The sequence below is a fragment of the Podarcis gaigeae genome (genome assembly GCF_964106915.1).
Source record: "Podarcis gaigeae genome assembly, chromosome: 15".
Taxonomy (NCBI): Eukaryota; Metazoa; Chordata; class Lepidosauria; order Squamata; family Lacertidae; genus Podarcis; species Podarcis gaigeae.
The window spans coordinates 31,827,935-31,834,405 of NC_139692.1; positions in this window are offsets into that span (position 1 = coordinate 31,827,935).

Sequence of the window (6,471 nt, forward strand, 5' to 3'; positions counted from 1 at the left end):
GTTTATCTGTGTGGATTTGTCATATTTCCCTCTTATTCCTTATCTTGGTGAAGAACGAGTTTCAGCCTAAAACACGAACAGTTCTGGCATATTGTATGTGTTATACATTTTTATACATATAATATAGTATTCATATTATATGTATATACACTCCTGCTTTTCTAAAGCAGCCAGAACATAAGAGCTAAATAAAAGATAAAGGTAAAGGGACCCCTGACCATTAGGTCCAGTCGTGACCGACTCTGGGGTTGTGGCGCTCATCTCGCTTTATTGGCCGAGGGAGCTGGCGTACAGCTTCTTGGTTATGTGGCCAGCATGACTAAGCCGCTTCTGGCGAACCAGAGCAGTGCACGAAAATGCCGTTTACCTTCCCGCTGGAGCGGTACCTATTTATCTACTTGCACTTTGACGTGCTTTCGAACTGCTAGGTTGGCAGGAGCAGGGACTGAGCAACGGGAGCTCACCCCATTGCGGGGATTCGAACTACTGACCTTCTGATCGGCAAGTCCTAGGCTCTGTGGTTTAACCCACAGCACCACCCGCGTCCCTTCCAAGAGCTGCATAGAAGGATGCATATAATTGGATAAAATAGTTATATGTTAGTATATATAAATTTATCATGTAGGAATATAGTACTGAGTTGTATATGGTTTTTTGTTTGTTTTGGAAATATTTTTGCGTTTAATTTTGCAAGTGATTAGCTGGGCTTTTAAAAAAAAAAAGAAAACAGAACATAAAGTGTCTCCTGGACCAGGCCAATGAAGTTCAGCACCCTGTTTTCACAGTGGCCAACCAGATGCCTGTGGGAAGCTCCAAGGCAGGACCCCAACACAAGAGCCCTCTCCACTTCTGTAGCTCCCAGCAATTGGTAATCTGAAACATTTACTGCTCTTGACCATGAAGGCAGGACATAGCCACCCTAGTTAGGAGCCATTGCTAGCCTTCGCCTCCTCCATGAATTTGTCCAACCTTCTTTCAAAGCCATCCAAGTTGGTGGCCCTCAGATACCTCCTGAGGAGGAGAAAGAGCCATTGTTTAGCTATGGAGAAGGACTTCCTTTTATCTGTCCTGAAACCTCCAGCAAAAGTCATAGGTCATTAGGCCCAGTCCTAAGCAGGTGCTTGCAAGAAGTGGTCCGATGCAGTCACAGAGGTGGCCCAATGGGGAATCTAGTTGGAAACTGTGGGAGCAGGGCTAGAAGGGATCTTCAGAGTTGCTGCCCATCTTCTCTGCCCCTGAAGCACAGAAAACAAGCAGCAACGCCATGCAGAACACCCCGGCTTCCATCCCCACCAACATTTCTCCGAAGAAAACAGGGACATCTCTTGCTGAGTTTGGCAAGAGTCAAGGCATTCTGGGGGTGGGGTAGGGGCAATTCACAACCGGATGGGCCTCCCCTACTTTAGGACTTCATTTAAATAATTTTTAAAATCCTTTTGTATTTTGTAAGGTTTTTTTCTTTTAAAATCCAAACGTACACAAAAGTTTATCCATATATTTTAGCTTTAAGAATAGGTTTGCATGAAATGGCACACCCTGGCTTTCAATTCTTAACAGGCCTGCTTCAATCGATGCCCCTTTTTTGGAAGCTTATAATAATAACACAGTACCCCTCAAACAAAAAGAGGTGCTGGGGGAACGATCCAGCCACTCTGTAAAAGTGTGCGTGTTTTCTGTATATCTGGTGTTTTGTATGAGCCACTATAACAGTGATCCAGGTGAGTGACAAAGGACGTGGCCATTTTCTTAACATGACAGAGGCTATTTTGAATTCCGCCATTCCACCTTAGAACAGGGCTTTCCATGAAAAACAAAATGGCGGCCTTTCTCCCCATACCCTTGCACATGAAACAGCCAGAGCTTGAGCAAAACAGATGATTTTGAGGTGGATGAAGCAGCTGACAGATTATCCTTGTCAACAATCCCTGAGATTAGAGATTGCTGTGGTTATATCAAGACCCCTCAGAGACGTTCCTTGCTCAGAGACACTGAGCTGGGCTCTCCAAAATGGCAGGGAGACGGACGCAGTGGCTGGTCTACAGAACAAAGAGGAAACATACCTGGTTTTTCCTTTTAATTTGATCTCCATCTCATAACAAGGGCTGTTTTACAAGTTTTACGGTCACCTGAAAGATCTCCCAGCAAGGAACCCAGAAGGGAGAGGAAGCATCAAGGCCCCAATCCGATACTCGCTTACCTGGAAATAAGCCTCAATGAACTCCATGGGACTTACTTTTCAGAAAACTGTATAGGAATGGCACTATAAATCTTTTAAAAATAAATAAATTAAACCCTGTTTCCAAATCACCAGGTTCTTTGGAAACCGGACAAAAGCATCCTGCCAGGACATACCTTTCCCCAAAATAAATTGTTTGCTCTTGCCCCCATATGTTGCCTGGAAAATGGTCACTGCAGCACAGAGATTCATGTGGACGTTTCCTCTGTTAGAACAAGGACAATTTGTAGAATCTACCTGTCTGCAGAAAGCTCTAAAGGAAAACCCTCCAGCTGCCTCCCTGATGTCCCTGTCTGAAAACACAAAAGTCTAATGTCCAAATCAAGAGAAATAATAGTTCCACTCTATTCTTGGTCAGACCTGGAATACAGTGTCCAGTTCTGGGCACCACTGTTGTAAAAGGATATTGGAAAGCTGGAAGGTGGACAGAGGAGGGCACCCAAGATGATGAAGGATCTGGAAACCAAACTTTATGAGGGATGTTTAGCCCAGGGAAGAGAAGACTGAGAGGTGACTTGATAGCCATCTTCAACTTTATTCAATGGAGCAAGCTTGTTTTCTGCTCTTCCAGAGGAGTAGGACCCAAATGAGTGGATTCAGATGACAAGGAAGGAGATTCCAGTCAAACATGAGGAAAAACATTTCTGATGGTGAGAGCTGTTCAAGTGTGGAATGGGCTTCATTAGAAGCTGGCGGGTTCTCCTTCCTTGGAGGTTTTTAAACAGAGGTTGGATGGCCATCTGTCAATGATTCTTTAGCTGTGATTCCTGCATTGCAGGGGGTTGGACTAGATGGCCCCTGGGTCCATGTTTCATGATTCTGTGACTTGGATCCCAGGGTTCTTTGGGGGAAGCCTTGATGTTAAGGTGGAATGATTCCGCTTTAAATGTATAGTGCAGATGGGCCTTAAAAATACATGGCATTAACAGCAGCGATTAATTCCTGTGTAGTATTTAAGGAATTTGGAATAATAATAATAATAATAATAATAATAATAATAATAATAATAATAATAATAATAATAGAGCTATCTAAATTCCCAGCCCTTCCATCTCTCTAAACCCAGGAAGGAGGTCAAGAGGAGGGCTGGTAGGCAGGAATTTAAATGAAAATTTATTTGTTTAGTAAGAATTCTCCACCACCACCCCATTAATCTCAGCAGAAATTTAGCTTGTACAGTAATTTTAAAAGAGAGAGCCAAGATTGTGCCTTGGTAAAGTTAGATGAAGAAAAGGTTAAAAAGGCTGATGACTTCCTCCCAATGGATTCATTCCCCTAAATTAGAAAAAAAATCTCATTTAATAACTGCTTCTGTACTGAAAGGTAGACATAAAAAACGTCCCCTATAATTTGTGTCTGTGGTGGTAACAGAAACTGAGAATTTGCTATATGCTGACCTGCCCTTTGTCTGTAGGTATAATGGATTAAAAGAAAGGAATTGAGAAATATAAAATGCATTCGGAAAGTTGGTCAAAACTCCAAAAGAGAGATTTCTTTCTCACTAGTTATGTTGTTGTATGGTATCCAACCTTTGGGGGCCCAGCAGTGTTTTTGGAGACCAACAGAAGTGTCATGGGCACCACAAAATACCCATTTCACAGAAGAAGAAAACTAATCACACATCCCCTCAAAAAAACACCAGGGAAAACACCTACAAAATCACAAAACAAATAAAATTCAAATTAGAAAGCAGTCAACACCCCCCATAGGCAACCCTCTCACAAATAAGTAACTGGGAGGGGCAGGGGGCTTTGGGGGTCGTGTCTGAGGGCACCATATTGGGGACCTCAGGGATATGGCAAATGCCTCAAATCGTACCCTGTCTGGACTTTGCTTGGCCAAAATCCCACGTTTTAAAATCCACTTTCATTCGCCAAACTCTTAAGATTATTGCATATGGATTCTCATAGTTAATGCCCCAAACACATAAACTGATGGGTCCTTTGGCTTTTCAAAGAATAAAAAAAAAATCATTTTTGAAAAAAGCTGAGAAAATAGAAGGGCTGCTTGGAGAGGATGGCTTAAAAGATTTGTTGCAAAAACGATTGCAGCCCTTTAACTCAGGGAGGTGAGGAAACATTTATGGCCTGGTGGGCCAGATCTTTATTTCCCCGCTTCCAGACAGGCCATATGGACAGTAGGTGATTGACAGGCGGGCTGCCCCACTCACCTGTCAAATTTGGTCCTCAGAGGACAAGATCTGGGGCATGTCAGCCAGTTCTGGCACAGTCAAACCCAGCAGGATTGAATGAGGGTTCAATCCTGCTTTCTGTGGGTTTTTCCCAAAGCAGAACTGAATACCCCATGCATCAGTTGAGAATCTTTTTGGCTTGGGTTAGTGGGCAAGGAGATCATGCTTAACCTGTTAAATGTCTTCCTTTATTTTGTTTTAATTCAAAACTCTCCCCAGCTTATTTTCCACCCACCAGGGAAAAGATGTCAGGAAGAAGGCTTTTAACTGATCCATCAAACAAATTCATCAATGAAGCATTGCATTCAAGCTGTGGCCCCAATGTTGCTGGACCCTGGCTCACAGCATCTCCAGTGAACAATCAGAGATGATGGGAATCAGAGTCTAGACACATCTGGAGGGCCACACCTGCCCCATCCCTAAAATACAGCTCATCAGCACGACAGCCACTCTCAACCTTTCAGAGAAAAAGGGTAATATCGCACAATCATTGATAAATCGCATAACCAGAGAATTATGGTCAACTTGGGGTATGCTCTGGTCTGAAGCCTACACCACACAAACAACGCCAACTTTTGCAATGCAGATTTACTTGGGAGTGAGCCTCACTGACCTGGGTGGGACTTTCACACACACCCCAGTAAAAATGCACAGACCTGCACTCTGAACTGAACGATGCTGCGTGAATTTATGTCTATTGCATAATTTTGTTTTAAACATGTGGAGGGGCTTCTAACTGCTGAACATTACAAACCCCACCCTCTTGAGGCCCCTCAAGTGCCTAAGTTTTGCAGTGCCCCCCCCCAAGCTGAGTAACTGATACTCAAACCTGGGGGGGGGGGCGGATAGCTATCACCCAAAAATATGATACCTGATGAATCAGATGACTGGAGGATTCCACTTTAATTTAAAAAAAAACAACCCCAAACCTTGCACATAGAAAGTTAACATGTCAGGGAGAACATTGAGTTGGCAGGCACACCAAAGGTAATCCATTCTCACCCTTGGCCAATGAAGGAGGTCCACAACGAGAGCATACAGAAGGCTGGCCTTCTCCCTGGCATCCTAGTTTTCTATGCACAAGGGCTTCTTAAACTTAGCATCCCATTGCACCAACTGAGGACCAGATGTGCTTAGAAAGAGATCCTCATTGACAGTCCTTCAACTCTGGAGTTTTCTCCTCTCCCATGAAGACCCAACAACTCCTGAGCCACTGAAAGAGTCAGGGATGGGGTTCCGTTCTCCAGATGTTGCTGGTCTCCAACTCCCTTGCCCCTGGAAAAAATAAAATCTGACGGTCTGAGAAGAAGATTGGAGCTGTAGACCAGCAACACCTGGAGAGGTGTAATTGGCGAAGGTTGCTTTTGCAAGCTAAGGAGGGAGGTGGAGAGGCAGATCTGAAGATGACATAATTTAAAAGTGAAGCTCTTGGTGTTAATATAGTATCATTACTCACTCTGAGCCCTTGGGAGAGGGTGAGCTATACGGTAAATAAAAGGAATCCATAACTAGGCAGGTTGGAAAGTGTATGAAAAGATAGGTCATTTAAAAAAAAGGTGTTGTCCCTTCAACAGCAAAAATATTCTTGTGGGGAGAGACTGTAGCTCTGTGGCACAGCACCTGTCTTGCATGCAGAAGGTCCCTGGCTTCTCCAGGTAGGGCTGGGAGAGAACCCTGTCTAAAATCCTGGAGAGCCGCTGCCAGGCAGTGTAGACCAGTGTTTCCAAAACTTGGATCTCCAGCTACTTGGGACTACAGTTCCCATCATCCCTGACCACTGCTCTTACTAGCTAGGGATAATGGGAGTTGTAGTCCAAAAACAGCTGGAGACCCACGTTTGAGAAACACTGGTATAGACAGTACTGAGTGAGGTGGACCAATGGGTCCAAGTCAGCTAGAAGGCAGCTTCTGATGTTCATTTAAACTATGGGCTCATCCACACTTTCTATTTGCCCCACTGCTTCCCCCCGGGGAAAACCCACAGTTTAGCGCAGAATCAGAACAAATGGCAATGGGGTTTTATGCAGATTCCCGTTGGTTCCGA